This window comes from Acomys minous (assembly GCF_964271855.1).
Source record: "Acomys minous genome assembly, chromosome: 8".
NCBI lineage: Eukaryota > Metazoa > Chordata > Mammalia > Rodentia > Muridae > Acomys > Acomys minous.
In genome coordinates this window covers 113160701-113182057 of record NC_140489.1, presented here as the reverse complement: position 1 = coordinate 113182057, position 21357 = coordinate 113160701, and the positions used below count along the sequence as shown (strand labels likewise).

The 21357-nt window shown below is 43.9% G+C and overlaps 1 protein-coding gene across 1 annotated transcript in view; it reads right to left on the bottom strand.

Moving 5' to 3' along the window:
- The window catches only part of TMEM178A (transmembrane protein 178A), a 56827-nt gene that overhangs the window by 16739 nt on the left and 18731 nt on the right, over positions 1-21357 (bottom strand). The gene's annotated exons all lie outside the window — the stretch shown is intronic.

Genomic DNA, 21357 nt, shown 5'->3' with positions numbered 1-21357 from the left:
AGAGAGTCCTCACAGATGCAGATTAATTTCTAGTGGGTAGACAGACTCCCAGGAAGTAAAAAAGCAAAGTAAAATAAAAAAAAATCATATAGTGAAAGGAGGTTAATTTTATGGAAATAAATACTGGGGAACCTGCCAAACACTACCTAATATTAAGTGGGGCAGAAGCCATTCATAGGAAGATTCGAACTCCAAGGCTAACTCAAGGCAGCAGGTGGTCTAATCTGACTGCATCTATGACAAAAAAAGGGGTGGAGTTAGCAGTCAGCTCAGTGAAATGGGCCCTAAAAGGAGAAGCCCAAGACACGGCTGGTGAGGTTTACCAAATGTTTAAAGAAGAACCAGCCATCCCTCAGACTGTTCAAAAGCCAAATAAAGAGCAGAAAATGTCTCCTAAGTGGATCTGAGACCAAGACACCACAGGAAAGGGAGCTACGTAATATCCTGTGTCTGTGTGGGGGTACATATGTGTGAGCGCACATATGTGAACACGCATATGAGGCCAGCCTTGGGTGTCATTCCTCTCTGCCTTTTTGTTTTTCCTTCCCTCCTTCCTTCCTTCTTTCCTCCCTCTCTTCTTCTTCCTCTCTCTCTCTCTCTCTCTCTCTCTCTCTCTCTCTCTCTCTCTCAAGCTCACTGAGAGGCATAGCTAGACTGACCAGCCAGCAAGCCTCCAAGGATCAACCTGATTCCACTTTCTAAGTGCTGGAAGCACAACCTTCACCATCCCACCCAGCTCTCTCTCTTTTTTATTTAACCAAACAAAAAATTGTGGGTTCTGCAGATCAAAACAGGATCCTCACACACAACTCCCCAGTCCCAGGAAAACACATAGCATTCTTTGATATTTTCTATGCACAAATCCTTCACAACACTAGCAATCTGAACTCAGCAATATTTTAAAGAGTCACACATCATGACCAAATGAGTTATCTCAGGAATACCCAGTGGTTCACTGTACAAAGTTCGGTTTTGGGCAGCACGCCATATATGGAGTAAAAGCTAGAAATGCCTTGATCATTTCAAGCACGCAGGAAAGGCCATCTGGGAAAGTCCCTTTGAGGGCTGTGGAGATGGATGAGCAGGCCAGGGCTTGCCCATGAGCATGATGCCTGGAGTTCAGATCCTCAGCACCCACATAAATACTGGGAGGGCGTGGCAGCCCACCTGTAATCCCAGCGCTAGGGAAGCAGAGAGAGAGAGAGAGAGGACCCCCAGAGCAGGCTGACCAGCTGCACTACTGGACTAGGCAAACCCTGGGGTCAAGTAAGGCACTCAGCCTCTGTATCTAAATTCGTAACGGTGCCCAACATGAACCTCTGGCTTCTACACACATACACACACACACACACACACACACACACACACACACACACACACACTTGCACCTCCACAAAGGGAGACACACACACACACACACACACACACACACACACACACACGCACTAACGCCCACGCGCACGCACGAAAAGAAGCCAACTGACGTGACGTTCATCAATGACCCCAGACATAATTATTTCCACTAAAGGGAAAAAGTCTGAAGCTCAGAGGTTAAGTAATTAGCCTAGGCCACAGTACAAGGAAGTAAGCAAGTCTTAATGTGTATGATGTCAAGATAAACTGAATTCTTTAACGTTTAGAAACTCGTGTTAATCCTATAGGCTTCAACAGTTATTGCTGTTCTAAAATATGTGGTCAGTTAATAGGAAATATTGATTTTTTTTCCAACTTAGTACCAACATGAGAGCTTTTGGAAACAAACCTGCTCCCTGGTGGAGGGTTGTGTCTGTGTGTCTTCCACACCTGCCTATACGTGTTATCTGGAGACGAGACAGGCGACATGGCTGACTCCATGGCTTTCCCCACCTGCATCTCTCAGAGCTACTTCATGATGGTGATGAGGTGCAGGATTTGAAAAACAAAACTCCGTTTTCTCAGACTCAGAGGGATTGGCCTTAGAACAACTTCTGCGTTTAGGGAACTGTGTACTCCCTTAGACCATTGCAAGCATACCCAGGACCAGTTCCGTCCTCTGCCCCTTGACAGGAGCAGGCAGGAAGCCAGCAAGCCAGCAAGCCGTGCTCTGCTGGCATCAGAAATGAGGTGAGTGGTACATACATCCCCAGATGCAAATCCCTTCCCCCTGGGGTCTTAATCTAAACTTAGTTGCCAAGAATGCGGTAGTGTGCACGAGAAGGTGGGAAGGTAAGGGTCCTCCCGATCTAACAAGCGCCATTCAAAGACCTCAAAGATTATCAGTCTGGTGGCAAAGTGTACAAGAAAATGTCCTACGTTCCCAGTGCTCCACTCCCTGGGGAGAAATGATCAGAGGCTCCACCATTCAGCAGACTTAGAAGGGAGAGTGTGTGTGAAAGACGGATCAGAGATGTCTTCCTCTTAAATACCTCTTCCACTGTCACAGCACAAAGTAAAACAGTTGACGAGGTTTGGCTTCCCACAGCCCATGCATTAAGCCAACAACAACAACAAAAATGACACGGAAAAAGACCTGCTGGTGCTCAATGGCTTACCAAAGCTATGGATTAAAAAAGAAAGACAAATCTACATGACTGTCCGTGTATATAGTCTACATGGGAGAGAGTGAAGGCAGAAGTCCCCTGTAGTAATGCTAAGGAGTGATACTGACAAGACCCACAAGGAGGCATTAGATTCCAGGGCTTTCGAAACCACACATGCAAACTCTGAAATCAAGCCTGCTCTCTGAGCTTAGAAGGGATGAATCTAGCACTCTGCAAAGGAACACAGAAAGCGTGAGCTCATAGCGCCAGATGGTAGCGCACAATGAGGGGAAGAAGCCTGCAGAGGGCTGAAAAGAACAAGTCCTGGTCTATATTTGGTGATTAATTAGCTTCTTACGGGGCCAGGTACAGCCACTTTAACGATGCTAAAAAAACACGGAGTAAGATACATAGGTAAGTGTATTGTGCCGTCGTGAGGAATGGAGCCTTTGGTCCGGGGAACTGTTGCTGTTTCTAGTGCTGACAAGGGTGAACTAGCTCCAAGCTGAGTCACTGGAGGTTGAATAAGAAAGAACCATGACAAGTCAGGACACTATAAAAGTCACCGTTAATCCACATGGAGACGTTATTCCGGGTTTGAAACTGGACAGGACATGGGTTTGAGTTACATGTAAATTTAGCAGGTTATTTAACCTGTGCCTGAGTTCCCTTTCTTGTAAAGAGCAGAGACCTGATGGCATATATTCCATAGGGTTAGTGCGCGGAAAGGGACGCCTGGCCCAGGACTCAGCCCAGCTCTGGCCGGAAGTAAGCCCTTCATAAACCTCAGCGCTGGCACTTGCTAGCAGAACCACTGCCACATACCAGGAGGCTGAACCCTAAGTGGCCATTGCAGATTAGCCCACGTGTACAGACATAAGCAGAACCAGGCATTAGCTGCCTAGCAATGACCCAACCATTGGCTCCAATATTCTGTTCCATTCTTGTCATCTATGCAAGACTGCCAGCACTGTGCTCCTGAAGGGATTGCTAACTAGCATCCATGACACACTGCGCTCAGACGTCAGGCCACATATGTGCCACTGTTGGACTAATCTGCCATGTGTCATGTATGGTGCCTGGGGCCTCAATAATCCATGAGAAGGCTGGAGACATGAGCTCAGAGATGGGCTCAGTGGTTAAAAACATTTGATGCTTTCACGGAGGACCTGGGTTTCATTCAAAGCATCCACATGGTGACTCATTATCATCTGTAAACCCAGGTTCTAGAAGATCTAATACCTTCTTTTGGCCTCTGAGAGTATTAAACGCACAAATGGTATGCAGACATGCATACATGCAAAATACTCACACACATAAAGGATTTTTTCCAAATGGGTCAAATGTAATTTAAAGATACCTGAGGCTTTTCTGCATCTTCCTACCTTTCACAGTATCATAAAGTGACACTGCTTTAAAAAAAAAAGATTTGTGTACTTTTATTTATGTATATAATTGTTTTGCTTGCACAAATGTATGTGCACTGTGTGTGTATTGCCCATGGAGGCCAGAAGAGGGCACCAGATACCCTGGAGCTTGAGTTACTGATGATTGTGAGCCACGGTGTGCGTTCTGGGAATGGAACCAGATCCTCTGGAGGAGCAGTAAAGGTCACAATGCTATATTTTCACAACCGTAGGCCTGGTTGGGCTGTATCTTGCTATTAGAGCAAGCTAATCTCAAAATTATGTCATCTTTTTGTCTCTGCCTCCCAAGTGCTAGGATTATGGGGGTAATCTAATTATACTCCTAGCTTATGTTGCTTTAAATTGTTGGTCATGGGTGTTAGCTTGCCATAATATATGTATTTGTTTAAAACTAAAGTTCTTGGCACACATAAGTGCTGTGTGTTTAACTTTGTATTTATATCTTATTTACTTATTTCTTTTTATTTTTGGTGTTTCAATACAGGGTTTCTCTGCGTAGTCTTGGCTGTCCTGAACTCACTTTGTAGACCAGGCTGGTCTCAAACTCACAGAGATCCACCTGCCTCTGCCTCTGGAGTACTTATTTATTACATAGTTTTTATTTTCTGCCAATATGCCAACTTTCCAATTTTGACGACTGTGTGTGTGTGTGTGTGTGTGTGTGTGTGTGTGTGTGTGTGTGTGTGTATGTGTGAGAGAGAGAGGGGGGGGAGGGAGGGAGAGAATGAGAATCTCTCATGCTCCCCCAGTTCACGGGGCTAGGGTTTCATTGTGCGCAGTGAATCCTATCACCCCAAGATGGTGGTGAGTGGCTTCCCATTGACTCCAACCTCTCCAGCCTGTCCTCATTTACAGTTACCTGAGGATGATTCCCGGAGGCAGCTTCTGACCTTCTTAAAAGACTTCCATGGCTGTGCTGAGCTTGTTCCCCATCACACACACACACACACACACACACACACACACACACACACACACATACACCGTTCCTCCAACCCTCCCAAGCCTACTCAGTCCCCCAGATCCCTGCCTGGGAGAAGCCGGAGCAACACAGCTCTGTCTCCTCAGCCTCGTGAATCAGCCCTCTCTTCTCAGGCTCCCGCCTTAGCTCTGAAGACTGTCTCTGTCCTTTCCTGATAGGTCAGAGAGTCACCCTGTCTGCTCATGACCCAAGCTCCTTACGAGCGGAGGCTATGGCTTCTTTGTCAGGATGTGACACCTCACAGATAAGTCTGAAAAAGGCATGACCACCGCAATGGCTTCAACAGTTCAGAGTCTAGCTGACGGGTCACGACAGAGCACACCGTTCCTAAAACATTTAAGGACCACTTGGAATTCCATAAGTGGTCCCTGAACAGAAAGTAAAGAACTCTTTTCTTTTTCATGAAAGCTCTGTCGGCGCACACCCCAGTTTAAAGGGGAAGATCAACCGTAGAGTCACAGGCCAGGGCAGCAGCTGTGTTCTCGTCAGAGAGATTTCACCTCCGAGTGAAGCAGGTGTTAAGCAGATGAAAGAAGTGTCTCCCTCATTGCTTCCTTTAGCAAGCGCTGACTTGAATACACAAACCAAGCTCGCTAAGGTTGGGTGGCACGTACAGCCAGCCGAAAGTACAGTCTAGAGGGCAAAAGCCATCCAGTCTGCGTACTGAAAGGAGGGCGAGAAGACGCATTCAATATGAGTAGCATTGCCACTGGGAAATAGACTCTAAGTGCTGGACAATTTCAAATTTTCTAACAGTTGTAATGAAAAGTAAACTGAGAAATTAACTTTATTAACATATAAACATATAAATACGTAATTTTGCTTTAATGTTTAAATTTTATTTATTTTTGTTTTATGTGCATTGGTGTATCGCCTGAATAGATGTCTGTGAGGGTGTCAGATCCCCTGGAACTGGAATTCCAGTTGTAAGCTGCCATGTGGGGGCTTGCAATTAAACCTAGATCCATTGGAAGAGCAGTCAATGAGCCATCTCTCCAGGCTCAATTTTGCCTTTTTTTTTTAATACAGGGTCTCATATAGCCCAAGCGAGGACAGAACTTCCTATGTAGCTTAGAGGGTAACCTTGAACTTCTGACTCTCCTGTTTCCACCTCCCAAGTGCTGGGAAGATAGTCATGCAAGACCACGCCTACTTGTGTGCTATTGGCTCATTCAGTCCTAATGGCAATTGTGGGAATGTTTCACAACTCACCTGTTTCACAAATGAGGAAACACATTCCTGAGTGCTTGGATTGGTTGCTGTAGTTACAGTTGGTTCAAAGTTAATATCTAACCGGGTATGGTGGCGCACACCTGTAATCCCAGCACTCAGGAGGCAGAGGCAGGTGGATCATAGTGAGTTCAAGGTCAGTCTGGTCCACAAATCAAGTTCAGGACAGCCAAGGCTACACAGAGGTACCCTGTCTCGGAAAAACTAACCAGCCAAACAACAATAACAAAAAGCCAAAGCGAATGTCAGGTTTACACACGTGCTACTCTTACCCATACTGAACCCAACCTCAAGCAACATTTAATATTTTAAACATATAATTGATACTTTGAAACTATTTCCTTGAAAATTATTAATGCTATTTTGACTTTCTTTTGGTCAGGAAGTCCTCAGACTCTCACTCTACTTTTTGTTCTCTCACAGCACATCTCCTTTTTGGATGAGTTACATTTCAAGTGCTCAGCATCTCATGTGGCTGACCGTCATCTTTGCAGAGAGGCGAGAGGTGCAGGATGGCAAATACCCTTGTGGGTGGGTGCGTGCGTGCATGTGTATGTATGTGTATGTGAGTGTGAGTGTGAGTGTGTGTGTGTATGTATGTGTGTGTGAGTGTATATGTGTGTGTATGTGTATGTGTGTGTGTGAGTGTGTGTATGTGTGTGTATGTATGTGTGTGTGAGTGTGTGTGTGTGTATGTATGTGTGTGTGTGTGTGAGTGTGTGTGTATGTTTTGAAAACACTTAGGCTCTGTCTCCTCACTAGTATACAATAGGTACAGTTTCCCAGTGTCCTGGACAGGTTTCCCTACTTTCCTCCTGCTGGTGACTTCTAGTTTTATGTCATTGTAGTCACAAAAGACAATAAACTTTGATTTCCACATTTTCTCCCTTTCTATAGGTTGCCCTATGCTGACTGTTTTCCTTGGTCAATAGAGGTATTTAGTTTGCTTGGTCCCGCTCTTTTTTTTTTCCCTTCTGCCCATGTTGCCTGCATGTTCAAAGCTAAGTCTCAATATTGTTAAGACTCATTTTATGGCCGAACATGTCATCTATCCTGTTTACACCCTGACATTATGCCCCTCGCGCACATCTGTCTCACTTTGTCTGCGATCAGCTCTGAGAACCATGGGCCCACTTTCTGTTGCTACGGGTTCAGTTATTTTGGGTTCCACAGAGAAGTGCAATCACGCACTACCGCACTTCTCACGGGTCTGTCGTGGGTTTGAACATGGCAGGACTTCCTTCTCTTCTCGGGCTAATTAGCAATACATTCCACATCCACTCGTTTGTTGGTGGGTGTTCACAGTGTCTCTGTAGCTCGAAATCTCGAGCTCTTTAGATAAAACAAAGCTGGGTAGCTTTAGCTGTTGAGGAATCTGTTGTTCCCCTTTGCGGCTGTATCAACTTACCTCCCCATCATGTGGGTACGATGTTCTTTCTTTCTTCAGCCTTCCCAACATGTGTCCCTTATTTTAAATGACACCCTAACAGGCATGGCACGCTGCTAGCTCTTGGTTTCGGCTCCACTTGCCCAATGGTTTATAAGCCACGTTAATCACAGCTTCTTACACATTGCTTGTCATTCGTATATCCTCATTTTTCTGCCATTGAATTTTATGATTCCTTCCTTATACATTTTGCATATTAATTTATTCAGGCATAGGTTTTCTCCCTTTCTGTGGGTTGTGCTGTGCTGACTGTTTTCCTTTAGTGACAGAAGGGGCTTAGCTTGTTTAGCCCTATTCTTTTAATTTTTGCCCACGTTACCTGTGATTTTGGCTTCACAGCTGAGAAATCTTCACACAGACTAGCATCAAGAAGCTTTTGTTTCCTTCCAGCATTTTGCAGTTTGAGATATTTTCTTACTCTGCTTTGTTTTGTTGTATGACTGTCTACATGTACGTAGGTGTACCGTGTGCATGCAGTGTCCACGGAGGTCTGAAGAAGGCGACAGAGCCCATTGGACTGGAGATAGAGCAGGTTGTTAGTAAGCATGTGGCGCTGGGAACCAAACCCAGGTCCTCTCCAAGAGCAGCAAGTGCTCTTAACCACTGAGTGCACTGCTGAGCTCCAGAGTTTTGGCTGAAGTCTGAACTCTTTAACCTAATTTGAACTCATTTTTTAATACAGAAAAAGAGGTCTTTTCCATTTTATTCTTTCACATAGAGATATCCAGTTTTTCTACATTATTTATCAAAAATGTATCTTTTCTCTATTCACATTCTTGGAAGCCTTGGGAGAGATCAATTGTACATATTGTGTATGTTTATATGCTTATGGGCTCTTTCTTCTGTTTCACTGATCTATGAGCCTGTTTTTATGCTAGGACCACATGGTCTGTTTAATATAGCTTTATAATATAATTTGAATTCAAGCAGTGTGATGCACTCCATGTTTGTCCTTCGGAGTCTTTTGTGGTTCCATGTTAATGTTGAGCTTCTTCTACTTCTGTAGAAAACACTGGAACATTGAAATGGGGCTCAGAACTAAACAGAGAATTCTCAACAGAGGAATATCGAATGGCTGAAAAACACTAAAAAATGTTCAACCTCCTTAGTCATCAGGGAAATGCAAATCAAAACAACTCTGAGATTCCATTTTACACCCATCAGAATGGCTAAGATAAAAAATTCAAGCAACACCACATGCTGGCGAGGATGTGGAGAGAGAGGAACACTCCTTCACTGCTGGTGGGAATGCAAACTAGTACAACCACTTGGAAATCTATCTGGCACTATATCAGAAAACTGGGAATAGGGCTTCCTCAAGACCCAGATATTCCACTCCTTAGAATATACCCATAAGATGCTCCATCACACAACAAGAACATTTGCTCAACCATGTTCATAGCAGCCTTATTCATAATAGCCAGATCATGGAAACAGCCTAAATGTCCCTCAGTAGAAGAATGGATAAATAAACTGTGGTACATTTACACTATGGAATATTACTCAGCTATTAAAAAAAACAAGGAATTCCTGAAATTTGGGGACAAATGGATTGAACTAGAAATGATCATAATGAGTGAGTTTACCCAGAAGCAGAAAGAGGCAAATGGTATATGCTCACTTATATCTGCACACTAGCCCAAGGGGCATGTCCCATGAAAGTCTTCACTCACCAGGAAACTGGGACAGAGGGGAAGACATCCTATTGGGACTTGAAGTGAGAGAAGCATGGGAGAATGGGGAAATAGAAGGATCCAGAGGGTCCTAGAAATCTATAGAAGGATCCAGAGGGTCCTAGAAACCTACAAGAAGAACATTATGACGGGCGAATCTAGGCCCAGAGGTTCTGCTCAAACTATGGCACCAGCCAAGGACAATACGTGCAGTAAACTTTGAACCATTACACAGATCTAGCCAATGGACAGGACATTCTCCACAATTGAGTGGAGAGTGGGGTTTGACTTTCACATGAACTCTGGTGCCCTATATTTGACCACGTCCCCTGGATGGGGAGGGAGGCCTGGTGGCACTCAGAGGAAGGATAGCAGGCTACCAAGAAGGGATTTGATGCCCTATGATCATACAGAGGGGGAGGAGGTCCCCTTCAGTCACAGACATAGGGGAGGGGAATAGGGCGAACGTGGGAGGGAGGGAGGAATGGGAGGATACAAGGTATGGGATAACAATTGAGATGTAATATGAATAAATTAATAAAATATATTTTTTAAAAAAGAAAATATTGGAACGTTGACAGGAACTGCAAGTCTAAATGTCGCTCTTGGAGAACTTGGCAAAAATCAATCTACTAGTTCATGACTGTGGAACATTCTTCCATTTTATTTGTGGTTTTCAATTTTGTTGATGTTTTGCAATTTTTAGCTTACAGATGTTTTACCTCTTTGGTTTAATTTATTGTTTTGTCCTTTTAAAATTGTCCTTGCAATTGTAAGTGTGATTGCTTCCTTTTTTCCTGTTAGGGATGGTTTAGTTTTAGTGTAGAGAAATACAACTGGTTTTTATACATTGCTTTTTCTACCCTAAGACATTCTGGGGGCAAATCTTCCTGTTTTTCCCCTATGATGAATTCCTCGTTTCATATTATTGCAGTTACAAATGATGACAGCACCCCAACCTTTCCTTAAGACCTGTTTTGTAGCCGGTCATGTCACCTGTCCTGGAGCATGTCTCTCGGGCACTTGGGAAGAATGCCTATTCTGCTACCCTTGAATCAGACGTTCCATATCTGTCTGTTAAGTCCATTTGGTGTTTAGAGTCGCTCAAGTCTGCTGCTTCTTCATTGATTTTCTGTCTGGATGATCTGCTCACTGTGGAAAGTGGTGTATGCAAGTCGCCTACTATTACTGAGTGGCTAGCTATTTCTTCCTTCATGCTATTGATATTTGTTTCATATAGTCAGACATTCTAATATTAGGCATGCATGTGTGTTTGTGTTTGTGTGTGCTATAGTATTTTTAATTGTTAGGCTCTCTTGATGAACTGACCCTTTGATCATCAGGCAATGGCTTTATTTCCTGTGGGTTTTTTTCTCATTAAAGATTATTTTATCTGATAAAAGTATAGCATGTACACTTGAATGTGAGGGGCAGGTGCCCCCAGAAGTTTGAGGCATCAAATCTCTCTGGAGCTGGAGTTACTGGTAGATTTAAGTAACCTGACTTCGATGCTGGGTACCAAACTTGGGCCTCTATAAGCATAGTATGCCCTCTTAAGCTCCGAGCAATCTCTCTAGTCTCAAATGTGAGGAGTTTCCCGTCATTAATTCTTTTTAAACACTTTGTCATTATTATTATTATTATTTCATGTAGATGTTTGTCTTGCCTGTGCACCACTTGTGTGACTGGTGCCAGAAGAGTTCAACAGATTCCTTGGAACTAGAGTTGCATATAGTTGTGTGCCACCATATGATTGCTGAGAACTGAACCTGGGTCCTTGTAAGAGCAGCAAATGTTCTTAATTGTTGAGCCCACTCTCTAGACCCTGTTATTATTTCTTTAAATAAAGCTTCCCTTCCTTTCTCTGTTTGCTTTTCTGGGATTTTTTTCACGGTGCAAATATTGCTATGTTTGATGGGATTCCACGTGTCATAATAGTGTCCTTTACTATCTCTCTTTTCCTTTTCCGTTATGTACCCATGACTGCAATTTCAGATGACATGTTTATGAATTTACCCTATTCTTTGGAATGATTTGACTACTGCGGGAGCTGTCTATCAAACATTTCCAGTTCTGTCATTATGTTGTTCAGCTCCAGAATTTGGCTCTTTTTGTGGTTTGTGACTTGGTTAAACTTGTCATTCTGCTCAGCATTGCTTTCTTTGTTTCATTGTGCTTTGTTATGACACTTATATGAATTCTTTGTCAGGTAATTTATCGATCTCCATTCAACTGGGGATAGGTCCTGAATATTTATTTTGTTCCTTTTACAGTATTAAATTTAATTTTTTTATGTTTTTTGAGAGCCGTCCCCTCTTCCAGCCCTTATTGATTGTTTTCAGAGAATGGCCTTCACCACTGGCTGACTGTGGAATCCTTCAGACCTTCCTGAGGAGTCCTCCGATCCTTCTGAGAGTGTCCTAGGATTGGTGGCCATTTTTAAATCCCCAAAAGTTAGGCCTTTGCTAATAAACTCCAGTTTATTTTCCCCAGAGAAATGCTTTCCCCGCCCCCCTCTTCTGGTTTACAACAGAGGTATTTCTGGCCATGACTCATGAACACGAGAATCTCTGAGTCCGCCATCTTGTTGATGTCACTCTGTCATGATGACTCTTCTCTGCTCTGTAGCCGTCACCCCATACTCTTCTCAGCTTACAAATTTAAACTCAACTTATTAAACAAAACCTTCCCATAGGCTCCTCTCATATCCCTATGACAGTCACCATTCTACTTTCTGTTTTTATGTTAGTCATTACCATTGGCATTCCAAAGTCAATCATTACGTCACTTATTCTTTACTCATTCATTTACTCATTAACTCAACTCTTTACTTCATGACTCTAAAATATGGTACCACAAAGACTAAAAGTTAATGAAGTGAAACTAAGCTAGACCTAGGAAATGAGGAGGAGGAGGAGAACAAAAGACCGTACTTCATAATGAACTACAAACCTCATGGCTTTACTAATTTCCCAAATTTGCAAACAAGAACTACTTAGCAGAAAAGGGCTACATGTTTTAGACCAACTAGGCAGTGCTCTGCAGAAAGTAATCCTGAAGCAAGGTGCTGCTGCTCTTTTCCACGTGCCTAGATAGCATCTTTCTAACTGAGCTATATTTTTAAAAGTTTGCTTCCATTATGAAATAAGCCCTGGATCGAGCTGAATTGACTAATTACTGCTGTTTACGGAGACTAAGGAACAACATCCAGCATGGCTAATTTATGACAATGTAGTCAAGGGCAATCACTCTACTCACATTATAAAAATGATCTATGAATATTTGCTACGGTGAACAATGTTCTTTTGTCCCTTTCACTACCAGATGGACTACTAGATTTATGATGTTTGTATCACAGACACATACCAAGGTACCCAGAAACTAGGAGTTCACTTAAAGCTGGCCTTTAAGATCTAAAGAAAGGTTACCAAACAGGAATAGGAGATAGCTCAGTAGATAAAGTACTGTCTAAGAAAGAGTGAGGACCTGGGTTCCATCCTCAGAACCCATATTAAAACCAACCAACCAACCAAACAAACATAAAAAATGGTCTTGCACATCTGTCATCCCAAGGCTGGGAGGCAGATATGAGGCCCCGGTGTCTAATGAGCTAGTTACTCTAGCTAATCAGTATGCTCCTAGTTCAGTGAGAGATGCTACTTCAAAGAATACTGGGGAGAACAAGATACCTGACCCTGAACTCTGTCCTTGCAGATGCATGTATCCACACACATACATGCTCGAGCGCACACTCACACATGGTTATCAACGGGTACGCAGGAGCATAAGGTAGAACAAGGGGAGTCATCAGTGAGGGGGTAAGGAACACCTTCAAATATTCTAGAATGCAGTAGTAGAACCATGGTTAACACCAATCAATTATTTTTAAATAGCTAATGGAGTGGATGATGAATGTCCCTAACACAAAGAAGTGATGGCTTGGAATTGATCACTACATATTGTATGCCTGTGTTGAAATGTCACACCATGCCCTATAAATATGTATTAGGAGTCTATTAAACCATTTTTAAGAGAGAGTTTAGTGTATAGCTGGTTTTTAACATCAACAGAAGTGTACTCATGGGCTTTTGTGGATTGTTGGAATCAATTTTTAAAAACTAAATATAAATCGATTTTAAACAATATTTTTAACTTTCTAAAGCAAGAGTCAAATGAAACTGTTGTCTGAATTTCTTTTTACCTCTTTAGCCCACTTTCCTGTACATAGGCTGCCTAACAGATACCAGAGGAAGAGAAACAAAGGGGTAATAGTGTCTTACCAGGGTCCTTCAGCACAAGGAGAAGCTAAATTCCCTTCCTTCCAACAGCAAAAGCCTGATGGGTAGGGAGAAGCCAGACCCTGAAGCCACTAATGGCAGCAGCAGGGAGTGATGCGGGCGGAGCTCTGGCTTTGGTTGCCCTTGTCAGTGTTTCCTATGTTGTGTTTCATTCAAACAGCTCCCCACACATCTGTAAGTCACTACAGGCAGACAACCACACTTAGAGCCCATCAGAGTGATGGCTGCAAGAGTGCAGGAAAACAGCAGCCAGGCTTTTACTCATCACATAGCATGCCCTGCTGCTCTGCTCAGAGCTCTTTCTCACCAGCCCCGTTACTTACATATGGCAGACCATCTCTCCTTCTCACAAATAAAGGAATAAGGCACGGGGCACTAAGGAGGGCTACTTATGGCTGCACAACCAAACAGTGATGGTAAGGATTTACTAGGGACTTTCTATACAGACAGCAAGCTCCAAATAGAAGTCTAGAGGCTCTATTTAATGCTTCTGTTTTAAGGAGGACACCGAGGCGCGGGGAAGTGAAACAACGCACCAGGTGACTCACTAAAGTTGCCCCTTAGCCTTTGGTTAAGATCAAGGGAAGACTCAGGGTACAAGCGATGCTTTTCATCAGCCTCCAAGGCCACTCGTTAGCTCTGAGCAGACCTGACCAGCAAGAATCACTATGATTGCTTCTCACCGTGCCCAGCTAATTCTTCTAAATGGACGAGGACAGAGCTGGCAGGCCCACACTGGCATTCGGCCTGGCTTTTTTATTGTAGCCGTCTACACTCCTGTCCCATTTTGCTCCCACAGCTGCTCTTTGGAGGCTTTCCTCTCCCATGCTGAAGCAAGAATTAAAAGAGCTCATTGAAACCACTGTGCAAAGACGTCTTTCCCCTGATGGCAGAGCAGCCTTTCAAGTACCCGGGCACCTGAGTCCGGTTTGAGTCAACTGACCAGGAAGAGGAGAAATGAGGGAAGTGGATGAAGGGGAAGGAGGATTTGGAAACTCATAAGATCTCGTCAGGGCTAGGACATGGGGTTGTGTGACAATGGCACGGGGAAACCTCACAGTTTGATCAAGTGATGCTGACACTGCTACATGGGAATCTCAGTTTGCATGGGGGGCGGGAAACTTACCCCACGGCTGTACACTGGCACACTGAATTTCCCATCCTACAATCACTCACTTATCTACACGGTTCTAATAATCCGAATAGCCAAGTGCTTGGGCCTAAATGAACTTTTGGTTCAGTTCCAGTGCCGGCATGGAGGGGAAGTGTAATTCTCTTTGTCTTTACCACCTGTCCTAATCACGCCTAGTCCTAACAAAGACATACGTGTCGCCTAATCAAGGACAAAAGGAGGACACGGGACATGGTATCTTGAAAATAATTCAGACTGGTTCTTCACCCTACACACTGTATCATTGCATCTCATGGTACACACACACACACACACACACACACACACACACACACACACACACCACTGCTTTTCCTCCACCATCTCATCAGAGCGTGCCCGCACAATTTTTCCAGCATTAATCTTGCATCAAGCGGCATGATGTAGCCAATCACGCAAGGGGGGTGGGGGGGGGAAATGTACCAATAAGCAGTTTTGCTTAGCATCCTTACATTAAGCTCTTTGAAGGAGAGGATGCTGAAAGCCAGCCAGGAAGAACAGTTCACCGGGACCACAAGGGTCAAAGGCTAGACTCCAGCCCCCATCCTCCCTGTCACCAAGATCCTCCACCCCACCCCCACACCCCCAGCCCGGGCAGCAGCCCCCTCAGCTTGGCTCCCAGCCCCCAGGCGCCTTGCAGCCTTGCACCGTTGGCTTCCCTCAGCAGCCAGTCTGCTCAGCACATCAGTATTCCTCTCACTCCCCTCAACCCAGGGGGAAACATTTCCAGCTGCCTCCTACTTAAGCATCACCCTAGGCACCATAAGCCTGAGCCTGTGCATAATTGACAAGGAATATGTTGATAAGGAATGGGAACGCTCCAAGTTTCTGAAGGATAAGTAGGTAATTAAAAGAAAAACCTAATTTAAGAAAATTCTAAGGACTTTTTTTCCCTTCAAATCTCTCTGGCAACATCCTTTATGGATTATTCTGTTACCAGATGATTTCTGATTTGAATCTGTTTGTTTTTCAAAGCCAGGGGCTAGATATGCAATGTTCTGGGGCATCCCACAGGTCTCATGCCTCCTAGCGGAGTAGCTCAAGAGCACAGTGCTGGGACTGAAGCACTTGCCTCTGTTTCTCCCTCAGGGCTCAGAAGTACCTGAGTTTTCCAGTCTGCGCATCAGATGACTTCCTGCTGAGGTACAGCACAGTGTTCTGAGGCACTCTGGCCAGTGGCTGTACATCCCTGTGCCCCACCCTGACGTATACAGAGCTGTATTTGATGCAATAGGTCTCTGAGTGCACAACCATCGCCAAGATGCAAGCGTGAGGAGGTAAAAGCAGTTGCTACAGGTGCCCCAAGCTTCTGGTTGCTTCACTTGGGAGCATCACATGCTAACATCACATGGTTGCATCACATGCTAGCATCACATGGTTGCATCACGTGCTAGCATCACATGGTTGCATCACGTGCTAGCATCACATGGTTGCATCACATGCTAGCATCACATGGTTGCATCACATGCTAGCATCACATGGTTGCATCACGTGCTAGCATCACATGGCAGCTAGGTGATTAAGACCCACAGTGCGGCTTGGATGTAGATCAAGTTGGTAGAGTGCTTCTCTAGCATGCACAAGGCCCTGAGTTCAATCCCCAGCACTGAATAAACTTTATTTAAGCCAAAAAAATTACAGGGTGTGATAGTACACACCTGTAACCCTAACACTTGGGGAGTGAAGGTAGGAGGATCAGAAGTTCAAGTCCAGCCTGAGCCACAAGAGACCCCAGCTCAAGAAAGTGAGGAGTGAAGCAAAACCCAAGGTGAAACTGGTCAGCTGCCAATGTTTGCTGAAAGCAGACCAACTGACTTGGGCTCTACAAAGTACGTATCAGGAACTCTGTCATTTCTCAAAGCAGAGCCCGGACTGTTGCTCCGTTCCACACAGCTTCCCGATCCTGTGTATCCAAGAGAGTAAATAACGAACTGTAGCCCCATGAAATGCTCACTTTAGGACTTCCAGAAAAATAATCCTGACTCTTAATTATTCAAAGGACTCTAAGACTCTAGGCACCTAATATTCATGATCATCTTTCATTGAAAGCTTCTCGTCCTTATCTATTTGGTCTTGCCTAGTTTAACCAGCCTTGTCTAACCTGAGCTACGGGTCCTGTGATCTCACCCTTCTGGCCACCTCTAGTCCCACTCGACATATAAACTGAATGTAAATAAACACAGGCTCCCCTCTTGAAGAGCTAGGGGGTCCAATGAAGGGCACTGGAATTCTTGGGATAATAACGGGAAGAGATGTAAAATTATTGATATTTTTAGGAAACAAGCCAAAGCCATTTCACTCTAGCCTAGCATGGGGAAACGGACTGGGATGGTCAGCAGTGACTTAGGTAACAGAGATACAAACAAGCAGCAGAGAACTGCCAGGAGAGGTTTCCAGTGGTGGTGCTGTGGGGGAGGGGCAGGGCTGGATGCCCTGCGGGGAGTCAGGCAGGTTTGGCAGAAGGAAGGAACATTCCAGACAGAGGAATGGCCTCAGCGAAGTTCAGAGGCAGGAAGTGTTTATAGGGACAGACAATGGGGCTCAGAATTGCTGGAGTGTGAGTGGAGGGACAGTAAAGGAAATAATAAGCCAGGAGAGAACGGCGGAGGGGACCAGACTGGAGACTTCTCCACAGCACAGCTGGACCTCAGCCAGGGTTATCAGGAGCCACAGAGGAGTCAACAGTCAGACTGATGCATCAGATGTACTGATGCACTGATTCTGTTAGCTGGTGGAAATGATACCAGGAGGAGATAGGGGGTCAGAAAGATGAGCTACCCGAGTGGCTACGCATTCACACACTAAAATACTATACAGAGAAAAAAAAATGATTAAAAAGTGTACAATCTTTGTGACTCACTGCCAGTTCTGAAATGATATATTTCATTTTATCTCAAATATGTGTTTGTGTAATCTATGCATGAAGACTGGATGAAAACAAATTTTTTAACAGATTTGTGTAACTAGGTTAGGGATTATAGACGGTTTTTGTTTGCTTTTTTATAGTCTTTTTTTGCAATTTCTATGCTGAGTATATCTTTATGAATTTAAATTAGAAAAAGGTACATGAAGTCAGCACAGATGATCCTATCAAACTGATAGCAACAGTTCATGTTTCAATAGCACCTGATATTTAATTACCCCAAATTGTAAGCTACAAGACAAATACTATCTACCCTCCATTTTGCTCATAGAAAGAAAAATGAAAAGCAGGGGAGCAAAAATGATTCATTTAACATGACATGAAAGGCTGGAGGCAAAGCAGACAGGAATTACAGAGATGCCTGCACTCTTCAGCTGGTTCAATTTTTTTTTCCTGAGAAATTATTTGAACAAAACAGATCATGCACAATCCAATAATTAAGATAGCCCAAATAATTAGAAACAGCCCAATAGACTGCATGATTATCAGTCGAAATCAATACAGAAGCAGTCAATCCTGAGCCTTAGAATAAACAAAGCAGGCTATGCTGCTACATGGGCTACAATTCTAGATTTTTCTACTTAATTAAGAAGATATTTAGATTTCCTTTTCTTTTTCATGTGTGAATATATGCGTGTGTTTGTGATGATGGTGATGATGATGATGATGATGATGATGTGTGTGTGTGTGTATGCGTGCGCGCGTGCACAAGCACATTTATGAAGGCCAGAGGTTGGTCTTGAGCATTTTCCTTGTCCACTCTACTTTTTTGAGATGGTGGGGGTTTCTGAGCCTGTAAATCACCAAGCTCTTGGCACCCTTCTGTCTCTGCCTCTCTGGATGGCCGGGGCTAGGTTTAAGGATGCATGCTGCCTACCCATTCAGCACTTTACTCACGGAGCCATTCCTCCAGCCCAAAGGTAGTGTCTTCCCATTGCACAGGAGGGTGGCTCCGGAAAGTTGCCTGTACCCTACATCCATTATCATCCACACTGATTGTGTTGAAGGAGAGGATGCACAGCTCTAGTCATGATTAGCTACGAAGCCAGCATGGGCGGCATGGAAGGTTCTAGCTCTCAAATGCCTAGTCTCTTCACAGCTCTTCCAAACACTTCGCCATCACCCTCATGAGCTATAAAAACATACAGTAGATGAAGCTATAGAAACAGATATGACTAGATCAGTGATTCTGAGCCTACCTAATCCTGTGACCCTTTAATACAGCTCATGTTATGGTGATCCCCAACCATAAAATTATTTCCCTTGCTACTTCATAACTGCAGTTCTCCTACTGTTATGCATCATTATGTAAATATCTGATATGTCCAACCATCTTAGGCGACTCACGTGAAAGGATCATTCGAACCCAAAGGGTCACAACCCACGGGTTAAGAACCACTGAACTAGATCCAATGCTTAACTCTTGAGTAACTCCTTTCTCCTGGGAAAGTGTGGTCCCAGCAAGCACCATGGCTAACTGAAAGGCATGTTGCCTCTCAAATATGAGAGCCCAGAAAGCAGAGAGAGAACTCTGTAGAAGACAGACACGATTTTATTATTATTTTCTCTTAAAACTTTCAGAGATGCATAGAGAAACCCAACGATACGTTTAATGTGGCTTCCATGTCCCAAAACAACACTCTTGGCTTTGTGGTTGGAGGGGTGAGGTGAGACCATGAGGGAGAGAAGATGGAGGACGTAGGAGGATTCCAAAAATTGACAGCTCTGCAGATTAACCAGCTGTAGATTAGTCAGCAGCCACATTTACTCTGGAGTGGACATACTGCCATTTGCAAGCTAATAAAGTGGCTTTTATTTGTAAATACAGAAAAAGTAAACAATCAACTTAACCTTTCTTAATTTGCTGCAAGGGGACCTGAGATCAACAATTAAAAGGAACCGGAAGAGCCGCACCCCTCTGGGTTCCCGATTTAACCTTGGCAGCTACCAATTCCACTTTTCTACTTTACCTTACCAGTGTAGTGATGAGCAAGCCAAGGCTGTGAGCAGGGTGATTACGTGCGATGGCCCACAAATGAGATCTGGCCATGCCTGCCAATCATCTGGACACTCTAACAGCCCCTCTGGGTCTGCCCTTTGTATTCCTAAGCTCCTCTATATTCCCTCGGACTTGGCTTAGTCTCATCTTCACACCTTTAAGGAGAGCCACAGTCCTCACCTCATTCTTAATCAGAAAGTAACATATTCCTTGATACTGTACATAATACTTATCGGGACACAGAAAGATCACCCCAAATTTTTGGGCAATTTCAATGAATTCTGTAAGTCTACACTTGCAGAAACAGCTCCTGAAATGTCACCTGGGACCCCATGTCCTAACTTCAGACATAATGTCAATTTGCTTCATCTATGGCCACCGATTCTTGACCATTAGAAACAGTAAAGTGGGATATAAAAAGAGATAGCCAGAAACAGACAATAGAAATCAGGAGATTATGTTGATCAAAGCAGCAAACCTAAAACAGAAAAATAATCAGAACAAAGCACAATTTCTTTTTTAAGCAGACTGTCATTAAGTCTTAAGGCGCATCACTCTTACGTAGCTCCACATTCTTTGGGAGGGTCTTAGATATTTCAACACATCACATGATAACCTTGAGTCATTATGCAAAAATTAGATTTAGTCTTTCTGTTTCAGAAGGAAAATCCACGCACACTGTGCTGAGTAAATACATCCTTCTGGTTAGATAGAACAAACTTTGACGCACATAAAGGTGCATTTGAGCTACTTGAGAAACTCACCCTTGACTTCTCGATGCCATGAATAAATCATAGAGTGTAAGAGTTTGAAAATGCTTAGGAAGTGTGGCGCTTGAGCCTTCCCTATAAAGGAGGAGGAACTGGGGTCTACCATACTTTAAATGACGTGTCAATGCCCCAGAACCAGGGCCCAGTTTTTAGTTCCCAGGGTTCCCTCACTGTACTAGAGACATGCTCTTCACCATACACGGGCAGTAACTGCCTGTAGTTCCACCATTATTCTTGCTAAACACACACAATTAGCAAGAGGACCTGTCTTCTTCCTCTCTTTGTAAAACCTACTTTGACTTCTGTGAAAAGAAGGCGCCGTGTGGATCAGGCGCCGTTTGAGTGGCACCAGCAATGCGTTCACTCTTCCTCACACGGTCATTACAGACTACAGCTGCATACTTCATCAACTTTAAAGGATTTTATAAGCTTCTTGCCTTCAAAGAAGCAAACATCCCAGTGGAATGAAAGGAAATCCTAAGAGACATATTCAGAAATTAAGAAACAAAGTGAAGACGAATACACATGGCTCGTAACTTCCTCCTCCTCTATGGATCGCTCTACCTTGTCTTTCCCATCACCTTTAGGTGTGCTGTGGTTACCTTGGTTTTGGACAGAGTCATCTGTCTTGGCTTAAATAACCCTCTAAGTGAGATTTTCAAATGACCACACTGCTTACCACAGGACAAAGGTGAGGCAGTGTGCTCATTACGCATAGTATGGTTGTCAGGAGTGGACCTCACAGTCCGTCTACTGTGTCTCACAGTGCCTCTCTCATTGACAACCAGCCAGATCCTGATGCAACTGCTTCAAGATGTCAGTTTGTGCTGGTATGGAAGGACTTAAGAACAAGCAAACAGAGCAGTCCTGTCAAGTATTATCAGAGAATGAATTACAGATCAGCAGTTTTAATGGCTG